General features: G+C 46.6%; 1 long non-coding RNA gene across 1 annotated transcript in view; it reads right to left on the bottom strand.

Moving 5' to 3' along the window:
• The window catches only part of LOC125163239 (uncharacterized), a 45426-nt gene that overhangs the window by 24868 nt on the left and 8135 nt on the right, over window positions 1-12423 (bottom strand). Inside the window, exon 2 of the long non-coding RNA XR_007151355.1 lies at window positions 2419-2536. This is a non-coding gene — a long non-coding RNA (uncharacterized LOC125163239). The remainder of the gene's footprint in view (window positions 1-2418; window positions 2537-12423) is intronic.

Raw genomic sequence — 12423 nt, 5'->3', positions numbered from 1 at the left:
AGGATCCAGAATCTTCAGAAGAACCTCCAAGAGAAACAACAGTCTTTATTTAGATAATTAACTGGGTGCACTTTGGCCACAATGACATTTCAGAGATGATACCTGCATGGACTATCCTTGAACCCATACAGCAGCTCTGTGTGGATGCCACTCTGCGCTCACTATCCCTGCCCAGGTTGTGGGCCCTGCCAAAAATGGCCTCCAACTCCATCTCACTGAGTCCAACACCCTCCTCTCTGTACCATCTCAGCTCTCCCTTCTCATGCACAGTCTCCAATTCATTTCCATGAGTTTCATGTCTCCGTCTCTTGTACTTGAGGACCCATTACTGGAGCTGCCATTATTGTAGACCAGAAGCTCCATGTAATTTAATGCACGTGACTCTCTCCCCATTAGGACAGTTGAAGCCCCTGATGGTAAGGGTTTGCCTCATCTCTCACAGAGCCAGGGACATGGACTGTGTGCTGGGCACATCTGCAGAACTGATATGCCTGCTTTTCTATTAAAAGACTCTTTCCTTCTCCACAAATGATATATGCAGCCCAGCTCAGTAATGGAAATGACACAGCCCAACATATGTATGTCCTGAGAAACTTGAGGAATCTTAACAGTGTCCACATCCAGCAGCACCCTTGCATTACAAAGCGTGTGAGGCCATCTCTCCATCTTCTCAAAGACTCAACAACATAGAAGCTGAACATGCTGAACATGTCAACTCATACAGCTCAGTTTATCTCACAAATAGTCGAGGTGGAGGTGATGGGTACTGTCCCACCATCAAGGAGCTGGAAGCAGCCCATAGAGCCCATGAACAGTGATAAATTGTATCTGTGCAGGGTGGACCTGGGAAAGAAGGAGGTCCTCTTGCATCCATAGGGACCTACAGAAATGACAGGTGTGTTGGTATGACAGACAGAAGCAGAACGCCCACAGGAGCTGAAACACAATGAAGCAGGTGTCAGCACCTGGCCCCTTGTTCATTCATGGGTTCTAGTAGAACAGAGCATCAGTGTCAGAAAACTCTACCCTTCCATGAGGTCCCACCTATATCCTGAAAGTACCAGATGCCACAAGGAAAAACGACTGTCACCACACATCACTGCCCATGTTTAAAAATGCAGAAAGCCAAGGAGTCCTGTTCTAGAAGATTGATGGCAGTAATGCGAGTCTAATAAAGGAAAGTATTCCAGAGAGGCAGGCATCTGTGTCCAGGATCTCTCTGGTGTCCTCTTCCACCAGATCTGCAGACTTTTTCTTTGCACATTGAGAACAGACAGAACATGAAGGAATGAAAGAAATGACCAGAACCACACAGAGATCCAGGGCCACCCCAAGGTCAAAGCTCTACCTGCGATCCCATGCCTGTCCTCACTCTGCTTCCCTCCCTTACAAACACATCTTCTGTGCAAGGCCACAAAGACCTCTGAGGAGATGGGGATTCCTGGAGTCCAGCATTGGGGCCTGGATATGAGTTTTCTGAGGGAAACACATTACCTGTGCATATTCATTGGTCTCAAGTATGTTTATCTTAATTCACAGGTAATTCAGCTTTTAAATACAACATGAGTTGCAGAGCTATTTTGTGCCATTGTAAAAGGGAGGTAGAAATTCTACGTAAAAGAATGAACACAAACATGTCTCAATTTCAGGTGAAAAACTCCCATAAGGTATCATGAGACAAAGTACCAATTACAACTGCTCCCGGGACACAAGAGAACCTACTCCTATAAACACAACTGGAGAACTCTGTGAGGTATTGGCCCTGCAAGTAATCACTGATTCTCTGCAGTTCCACGTACATTTTTTATTACACATGGACTTCTGAAAATTCAGAGTATTTCCACCTAGGGGACAACTGGAGAAATTCTCTATCGTACATTTGCCAACACAGAAGGACCAGTAATGAATTCTGAATTTTTTCTAAGAACCCTCAGCACTGCACAAAGCACACAATATAATGTTGGAAAGAGTTTTTATCAATTCCAGTCATGAGGCTCATAGCAGACATTCTGAACACATTCATGGCCTACACTGGAAAAGGAAAAAAATGAAAATAATCAGGATAATCCCGTGTAAAGAAGGTGTGGAAGGAGTCAGACGCTCCAGAAGACTTGAGGGTGCAGTGAAGTGTCATCCTCCTCAAGTTATTTCCACAAACACTAAGTGAGAGCCAGGTGGTCCTCAGCCTCTATGCACTTGTGGCGTCCAGAGGCACTAGCTAACATGATGATGTTACATTGGAGAAGCCTGGAGGCTTGTGAGGACATAAATCAAACAGTAAAGACACCAGAAGACCAAAACAACAACAACAACAACAACAACAACAACAACAACAACAACAACAAAAAACAAAAAACAGACAAGGCCAGATAAAAGTTTCCAGAAAGTATTGCAACTGAAACTGGCAACAGAATTTACCTTGTCTTTTTCTGCATCCTTGGTAGAGACACAACTGATATTTCCCATGGGAGCTGCATCACGTCTTAGGTCTCATAAAGGATGGAGGCAGATGGAGGTTGATTCTGACTTGCATAGACTGTGTGGAAGAAAAACAAACCATCCTGAACATGTTTCATTATATTCAACTCGTTCACACTCTCGGGTCCCTTACCAGGGACAGAGCGTTTTCCACGTGCCTCGGGTGACCCTTGAGGACAAGAGGGAGATCTGATCCTGTCCCTTGAGGAAGGTTTACAGGGCCCTGGTTCAGGTGTTTTTATAACTAATCAAGCAGCTGTGAACAGCTCAGGTCTCAGCTCGCTAGAAAGTATGTTAGGGGTGTGTTTCATCCCTCGGAGAGCCCAGCACATGGTCTCTGTACAAGCTACATCCTAGGGAATGCTATGTCTGTCAGCACGTATAAGGCCTCTTTCCTTCTCTATCAGAGACACGTGTTGCCCAGCTCACTATGTGGAAATGACTGCCCATTTCATGCATGTCCTGAGAAACTTGAAGAACCTTACAACGTCCTCACTCAGGCTGACCTGAAAGCCCTGTGGTGCCATCAATGCATCTCCTCCAAACACATAACAAGTAAAAGACACAACGTGTTTTATAAGTCAACTCATACTAGTCATATCATCTTTCCACATGGTGGAGGAGGAAGGTGAGGTCCCAGAGGACCCCAGTTTGGAGAAGGTGGGGGTGGTCCAAAGCCCATGGGTGGTGTTAAATGTCAGCCCACGGGGTATGACATGGAGGGCACTTCTGGGAAAGGAGGAAATATCCTGGAAACCACGTGGACCTGCAGGACAGAAATTAAACTTTTGAGATGTGTTAGGGTAAAAGGTGAAAAATTCAACACCAACACCAACACTAACATACCTGAACCCCAATGAAGCCGAATGGCACCTGTCTCCTTCCTCTCCACCTGGTTTCAACAGGGCAGCATCAGTGCTTCTAGACTCCACCCTTCCCACTGGGTCCCACCTAGAATTTCTAAGAGTTGGAGGAGGCAAAGAAGTGCATTGCTGGCAGCATGGTACTAGCTGTGTCTGCAAATGTGGGGAAGGAAGTGGCTAGTCTTAAAGAATCAGAGGGATAATTCCAGACTACTAAAGAAAGTCTGTTCCACACACACACAGTCTTCCATGTCCAGGACTACTTTCCACCCAGCCCTTCACCACCTCAACAGCTCCGTCTTGGCATAGTAAGAGCGGAAACGATGAGGAAGAATTTTGTTTCCATACTGTTCATTTACATCTTTAATCCATTTCAAGTTAATTCTTGGAGTGGTATAACATAAGGTGCTAAGCTTTATTCTTATGCACGTGTCTATCCAATTTTCCCAGCCCCAGTTATTCAAGAGAATACCCTTCTCCACTATGTATTCTTGACTCCCTTGTCAAATACTAGTTGACTGTTCATGGAAGGGTTTAGTTTGGGCTCTCAATTTCCGTTCCATTGTCTTGTGTGTGTGCTTATGCCAGTGACATAACTGATTTCTTTGTGTAAGAATGCAGCTAGAAATCGAGAAGTGTGATGCCTTCCATTTTGTTCTTTCTTGCGTTGGCTACTTGGGGTCTTTTTGTGGTTCCAAATACATTTTATGATATGTTTTTCTAATGGCATAAAAATTGCATTGGAGTCTTGATAAAGATTGCACTGAATCTCTAGATGGCTTTGGGTAATATGGACATTGTATCTATATTAATTCCTCTGAAAGACAGACGTGAGATGGCTTTTCACTGACTTGTGTGTTCTCCTGTTTCTTTCATCCAAATTGAATTTCTTCCGTTTCAGTACATGGGTGTTATAGTTTTCTGTAGAGAGATCTTTCACTTCCTTGGCTAAATTTATTCCTATACAGTTTATTGTTTTTGATGCTATTGTAAATGGATTGTTTTCTTTTCTTCTTAGATAATTTGGTTAGTGTATAGGAAAGCTACAGGATGTGATATAGTGACTTTCTAGTTTGGAACTTTAATGTATTTCTTGATTAGATATTAACAAGTTCTTTTACACTGAACTTTATTTCATTCTTTTACCTTTTTAAAAAATCATGTTATTTGGGAATAGCTGATACAGTATGTTACATTAGTTTCAGATGAACAACATAGTGATTGGACAAGTGTATACATTCTGATACGCTAACACAGGTGTAGCTACAATCTGTCACCATGCATCACTATTCCAGTACCATTCTCAATGTTCCCTATGCTATATCCTCTATCTGTAATTTATTATTCCATAACCGGAAGCCTGCATCACCCAACCCCTTCACATATAGGGCATCCTTGTCTTGTTCCTGATCTTAGAGGACAATCTTTCACAATTTCACTATAGAGTATGATGTTAGATATGGGCTTCACATACATGGCCTTTCTTATGTTGAGATATGTTCCCTCTACGGGGAATTTTTAAAGAGTTTTTTAGCACAAATGGATACCAAATTTTCTCAGAACTTTTTTGTGTATCTATTGACATAGTCACAGCAGTTTTCTTTTTAATTTTTAAAATGTATGGGGTGCCTGGGTGGCTCAGTTGGTTGAGCGTCTGACTTGATTCACGTCATGATCTCACGGTCTATGGGTTTGAGCCCCGCATCAGGCTCTGTGCTGACAGCTCAGAGCCTGGAGCCTGCTTCGATTCTGTGTCTCACACTCTCACTACCCCTCCCCTGATCATGCCCTCTCTCTCTCTCTCTCTCTCTCTCTCTCTGTCTCTCTCTCTCTCTCTCTGTCTCTCTCTTTCTCTCTGTCTCTCTCTTTCTCTCTGTCTCTCTCTGTCAAAAATAAAGAAACATTAAGAAAAATTTAAAAAATGTATTTATTTTGTTAACTTTAAATTTATTTATGTATTTCTTTAGTATATATTTTTTTCATGTTTTTATTTAAATTCTAGTTGGTTAACATACAGTGTAATGTTAGTTTCAGGAGTACAATGTAGTCATCCATCACTTACATACAACATCCAGTGTTCCTCACTACTAGCGCCCTCCTTAGCCGATCACCCATTTAACCCATCCCCCTGCCCACCTCCCTTCTAGTAATCCTCCGTTTGCTATTTATAGTTGATTCTGGTTTCTGGACGATTTTTCTTTCATTCAATTATGGGAGGGGTCATATTTATTGATTTTCATTTCTGAAACATCCTTCCTTTACAGGGAAAAACCCTACATCACGGTCAATGATCCTTTTTATGTGATGGTTAATTTGGTTTGCCTGTATATCACTGGGAATTATTCATCTATATTCATCATGGGAATACTGGCCTATAGTTTTCTGTTCAGGTAGTATCCTTTTCTGGCTTCCTACCAGGGTAATTCCAGTCTCATGAAATGAGTTTATGGTGTTCATTCCTTTTGAATCAGTGAGAGGACTGCTGTTATTTCTTCTACAAACGTTTGGTCACATTCATCAGTGAATCTACCTGGTCCTGGGCTTTTCTTCCCTGAGAGAATTTCGATTACTGATTCAATTTACTTACTTTGGTTATCTTCTTGTATTGATGCAGTCTTCCTTTAATGGGTCTGTTCAAACCTTCTATTTCTTCCTGATACAGTCTTGGTAGGTTGTGTGTTTCTAAGAACCTATCCATTTCTTCTATGTAGGCAGTTTGCTGGCATCTAATTTAGCCATGGTCGCCTCTTTGTCTCCTTTATGTTTCTTTGGTATCAGGTGTAATGTCTGCCCTTTTATTTATAATTATTTTGAGTTGGGTCCTCTCTCTGTCTTAGCATAGTCTACGTATAAACTTGAAATTTTTGTTTCACTCTTCAGAAAACCCACTGTTGACCTTCTTCATATTTTCTATTGATTTCATGGTCTCAGTTTCATTGGTTTCCACTCTCATATGCATTACTTCCTCCCTTTTGAGAACATTGGACATTGGTAGATTGTTGTTTTTTTCTAGTTCTTTTAAATTAAATGTAGGTTGTTCATTTGAATCCCAAATCTACCCTCCACACATGCAAAACCAGTGACTCATCAGAGAACCTTCAATAGGTCTCTTCTGCCCTATTTCTCATTCTCCAAACTCTGAGAAATGGAACCAGAAAATTTATTTGAAGACACAATAGATGAAAACGTCCTTAATGTGGGGAATGAAACAGATCCAGAAGTAGGAGGCACAAAGAACCCCCAAAATATTCAACAGAAGCAGATCCACATCAAGTCATATAGGAATTAAAATGCAAAATGTCGTGATAAAGAAACAATTTAATAGCAGAAAAACCAAAAGATGACAATTACCTACAAGAGAAGCCCCATAAGGTTATCACTCGATGTTTTTCAGAAGAAACTTTGAAACCATAAGTGAGCAGCACGGTATGGTACAGGTGCTGAATGAATAACATCTGCAGCCAGAGAGTCTATCCACAACACTATCATTCAGATGGAAGGAGAGATGAAGAGGTTCCCAAATAAATACTCAGCGAGTTCACAACCAACAAACCACCCCTGAAAGATTTGTTAAAGCGGACACTTTAAGTGGAAAAGAAACACCTAAAGTGACACTATTAACGTGCGAAACGCAAAAGCAATAAAAATGAGTACATCTATAAAACATCAGCCAAAGTATTCGCGATATGAAAGGTTTTGAAACATGACACTACATATCTACAACACGGGGAGGAGAGGAGTAAAGAACTGGTTCAAACTTAAACAACTATCAACTAAATATAGACTTCTATATGCACAAGTGGTTTGGTACAAACCTAATAATAACCACAAATCAAACACCACCAATACATATGCAGACTATAAAGACAAGCAATTTCAACTGTGGTACTAAAGAAACCAAGCAAACCATAAAAAAGAGAAAGAGAAGAAAGGATCAGAAAGATTCAGAAACAACAATCATCAAGTAATAAAAGGACAAGTATATGTCTATCAATTACTTTGAAAGGAAACAGGATAAATGCTCAAATCAAAGGCACAGGGTAACAGATAGGGGCGCCTGGATGGCTCAATAACGTGAGATTTCAACTCTTGACTTTGGATCAGGCTATGATGCCAGGGTCATTGGATTGAGACCTCACTGGGCTCTGCACTGAGCAAGGAACTTACTTAAGATACATACTGAGTCTCATTCTCTCTCTTTCTCTCTGTCTTCCCCATTTTCCCCAACCAGCCCTCCCATACCCGAGCTCTCTCTCCTCATAAAAAAAGGCACTGGGTGGGAGAATGAATGAAATATAGGACCTATCTATTCTCTACCTACAAGAGAGTAATTACAGAAGTAAATTATCAAAAGAAACAGCAGTAGCCATACCTATATCAAACAAATACATTTAAAAATAAAACTCTAAGAAGAGAGAAAGAAGGAAATTATAATGAAAAAAGGTATAATCAAACGAAAGATACAACAAATGTAAACATATATGTGCTCAACCTGAGAGAATCCAATACACAAAACACTGAAAACCTAAAGTAAATAATTGATACTCATACAATCATAGAAGTGCACTTTAACACCACAAAGACATCAAGGGAGATTTCATTCCATCAGAAAATACACATTTGTATATTTTCTAATAACAGCATGCACATGGGTTCCAGAATTGATGAAGAAATACTCGACATGGAACGTTGAATATCACCATGTCATTTCCAAAGCGAGACGGCAGCTGCACTGGAGGATTCCTGAAGCCTACAGTAAGGGTGGCACATACATATGTCTAGCCTTGGAACCCATAGAATAATCTTGACCGGCACCCACCCTTGTGACTCCATTCAGCCCTTTGGAGATACACCTGCTATGCTCTGGGGTACAACCCAGGGCCTCCAGGGAGCTAACCCTAAACCTAATGGTAACCCTAACTAGAACACTCACCCTACACCTAACCCTATATATCACACTAACTTTACAACACATCCATGTCGGAGCATGTGCCCTCATTTCAGCCTTCCATGGAATTCAAAACACTGATGTCGCTTCGACCCTGGCGACTTCCCTGGACTGAACTATAAACCTCTGACAACACCATGTGGCTGGGGTCCAGAAGCAGTAAAGGGTCACTCGGAAAGGAATGTGGAACCTCACCATGACATTTCCCAGGCCCGACTGCAGCTGCCCGAGAGGATTCCTGAGGCTTACCCTACAGGGGGCCATAGATTTGTGTGAAATAGGAAGCCAAAGACTGGTCTTGATTGGCACCCTCCCTGTACCCTCAACTCACACCCTAACCCCACCACAAAAGGGGACCCTCCAATGAAACTAAAGGGGGCCTAGAACCCTACCCTACACTTGAGCAGCCCCGTGTCATAGGCCCTCACTTCAGCCCTCGAGGGATATCACGAGACCGGAGTCGCTTCGGCCCTGGCGAGGTCCCTGGACCGAACCATAACCCTAGCTAAGGCACTCTCCCCATGGGGACCCAATTCCAACGTCTAACAACACCACGTGCCTGGGGTCCAGAAGTGGTGCAGGCTCACAAGGCATGGAACCTGGAAGCTCAGCATGTCGTTTCCCAAGCCGGGCTGCAGCTGACCCAGAGGATTCCGGAGGCCTCCTCGACCAGGGGCCCATTGACGTGTGTGACCTTGGCAGCCAAAGACTGATACTTACCTGCACGCTCCCTTGTGCCCTCAACTCAGCCCTTCGGGGAGACCACTGCCCTACTGTGGGTTCAGCGCCTGGAGTCTGCTGGGACCTAAACCTAACCTTACCCAAAACCAGGACCCTGCTCTGAAAACTAAGCCAGCCTCGATCCCTAACCCTATATTTGAGCCACCCCATTGCATGGGCCCTCACTTCAGGCCTCGAGGAAGAATATGAGACCGGAGTCGCTTCGGCCCTGGCGACGTCCCTGGAAAGAAACCTAACCCTAGCTAAGGCACACTCCCCAAGGGGACCCAATACCAAAATGTGACAACACCACGTGCCTGGGGTCCACAAGCAGTACAGGCTAACTGGGCATGGAACCTGGAAGCTGTCCATTTCATTTCCCAGGTGGCTGCAGCTGCCCGAGAGGATTCCTGAGGCCTCCCCGACAAGGGGCCCATCGACGTGTATGGCCTTGGCAGCCAAAGACTGATCCTGACCGGTAGTCTCCCTTGTGCCCTCAAGTCAGCCCTTCAGGGAGACCACTGGTCTGCTAAGGGTTCAGTGCATGTAGACTCCTGAAAACTAACCCAAACCCTAACCCTACCTCAAACCGGTTGCCTACACCAAAAACTAAGCCGGCCTTGTAACAGAACCCTAAACTTGAGATGCCCCGTCGCATGGGCCCTCACTTTAGCCCTCAATGGACATAACGAGAGCGTAGTCGCTTCGGTCTGGCGACGTCCCTTGACCGAACCCTAACCCTAGCTGAGGATCTCTCCCCATGGGGACCCAATACCAACGTCTGACAACACCACGCACCTGGGGTACACAAGTGGTGCAGACTCACTCGGCATGGAACCTGGAAGTTCACCATGTCATTTCCCAGGCTCGGCTGAAGATGCCCGAGATGATTCCGAAGGCCTCCCCGACCAGGGCCTGTCGATGTGTGTGGCCTTGTCAGCCAAAGACTGAATCTGACTGGCACCCTCACTTGTGCCCTTAACTCAGCCCTTTGGGGACACCACTGCCCTGCTGTGGGTTCGGGGCCTGGAACCTACTGGGACATATCCCTAAACCTAAAACTACCTCGATCCGGGAACCTCCAATGAAACCTAAGCGGGCCTCGAACCCTAACCCTACACTTGTGTCACCTGATCGCATGGGCCCTCACTTCAGCACTCGAGGTAGGTCACGAGATCAGAGTCCTTTCGGCACCGGCGACGTCCCTGGACCGAACCCTAAACCTAGCTAAGGCACTCTCCCCATGTGGACCCAATACCAAAGTCTAAAAACACCACGGGCCTAGGTTACACAAGAGGTGCAGGCTCACTCAGCATGGAACCTGGAAGCTCACCATGTCTTTTCCAAGGCCTGGCTGAAGCTGCCCGAGAGGATTCGGAGGCCTCCTCGACTAGGAGCCCATTGACGTGTGTGGCCTTGACAGACAATGACTGAACCTGACCGGCAAACTCATTTATGCCCTCAACTCAGCCCTTCGGGGAGACCACAGCCCTGCTGTGGGTACGGCGCCTGGAGCCTCTTGGGACCTAACCCTAAACCTAACACGACCCTTAACTGGGAGCCTCCACCGAAACGTAAGGCTGCCTTGAACCCTAACCCTGTACTTGAGCTGCCTTCTCGCATGGGCTTTCACGTCAGCCCTGGAGGGAGATCACGAGACCTGAGTCGCTTCGGCACTGGAGACGTCCCTGGACTGAACCCTGATCCTAGCTAAGGCTCTCTCCCCATGGGGATCCAATTCCAACCTCTGAACAAACCACGTGTCTGGGGTCCAGAAGCGGTACAGGCTCACATGGCATGGAACGTGGAAGCTCACCATGTCATTTCCCAGGCCGGGCTGCAGCTGCCCCAGAGGATCCCAGAAGCCTCATCGACCAGGGGCCCATCAACGTGCGTGCCTTTGCAGCCAAAGACTGATCCTGGGTGGCACCATCCCTTGTGACCTCAATTATGCCCTTCAGGGAGACCACTGCCCTCCTGTGGGTTCAGCGCCTGGAGACTCCTGGGACCTAACACTAACCGTAATCCTAGCCCGAACCGGGACACTCCACCGAAACCTAAGCCTGCCTCGATCCTAACCCTGCACTTGAGCCGCCTTGTCCCATTGTCCCTCAATTCATCCCTGGAGGGAGATCACGAGACCGGAGTCGCATCAGTCCTGGCAACGTCCCTGAACCGTATCCTAACCTTAGCTAAGGCTATCTCTCCATGGGGACCCAATTCTTACATCTGACAACACCACGTGCCTGGGGTACAGAAGCGGAGCAGGCTCAAACGACATGGAACATGTCGTTTCCCAGGACGGGTGGCAGCTGCCAGAGAGGATTCAGAGGCCCCCTCGACCAGAAGCCCATCGACGTGTGTGGCCTTGGCAGCCAAAGAGGGATCCTGAACGTCACCATCAGTTGTGCGCTCAACTCAGCCCTTTGGGGAGACCACTGCCCTGCTGTGGGGTCGGCACCTGGAGCCTCCTGGGACCTAACCCTAACCCTAACCCTACCCTGAACCGGGACCCTCCACCGAAACCTAAGCCTGCCTCGAACCCTAACCCTGCACTTCAGCCACTTTGTCACATGGGCACTCACTTCAGCCCTCGAGGGAGATCATGAGACCGGAGTCGTGTCGGCCCTGGCGACGTCCCTGGACTGAACCCGAACCCTAGATAAGGCTCTCTCCCCATGTGGAGCCAATTCCAACGCCTGACAACAGCACGCACCTGGGGTCCAGAAGCGGTACAGGCTCACACGGCATGGAACCTGGAAGCACACTATGTCGTTTCACAAGCCAGGCGGCATCTGCCAGAGAGGATTCCGGAGGCCTCCTCGACCATGGGCCGATCGACATGTGTGGCCTCGGCAGCCAAAGACTGATCTTGACCGTCACCATCCCTTGTGCCCTCAACAGATCCCGTCGGGGAGACCACTGCCCTGCTGTGGGTTCCATGCCTGGAGCCTCCTGGGACCTAACACTAACCCTAATCTTACCCCGAACCAGGACCCTCCACCGAAACCTAAGTCTGCCTCGAACCCTAACTCTGTAATTGAGCCACCTTCTGGCATGGGCCCTCACTTCAGCCCTCGAGGGAGATCATGAGACTGGAGTCACTTTGGCCCTGGGAATGTCCCCAGACCGAACCCTAACCCTAGCTAAGGCTGTCTCCCCATGGGACCCAATTCCAACGTCTGACAACAACACGCGCCTGGGGTCCAGAAGCGGTGCAGGCTGACTGGGCATGGAACCTGGAAGCTCACCATGTCGTTTCCCAGGCCCGGCTGCAGCTGCCCGAGAGGATTCCAGAGGCCTCCTCGTCCAGGGGCTGATTGACATGTGGGGCCTTGGCAGCCAATGATGGATCCTGACCGGCACCGTCCCTTGTGTCCTCAACTCAGCCCTTTGCGGAGACTACTGCCCTCC

Source organism: Prionailurus viverrinus, chromosome B1, assembly GCF_022837055.1.
Source record: "Prionailurus viverrinus isolate Anna chromosome B1, UM_Priviv_1.0, whole genome shotgun sequence".
Classification (NCBI taxonomy): Eukaryota; Metazoa; Chordata; class Mammalia; order Carnivora; family Felidae; genus Prionailurus; species Prionailurus viverrinus.
Note: the sequence above shows the minus strand (reverse complement) of the source record. Positions and strands in the feature narration are given on the sequence as shown.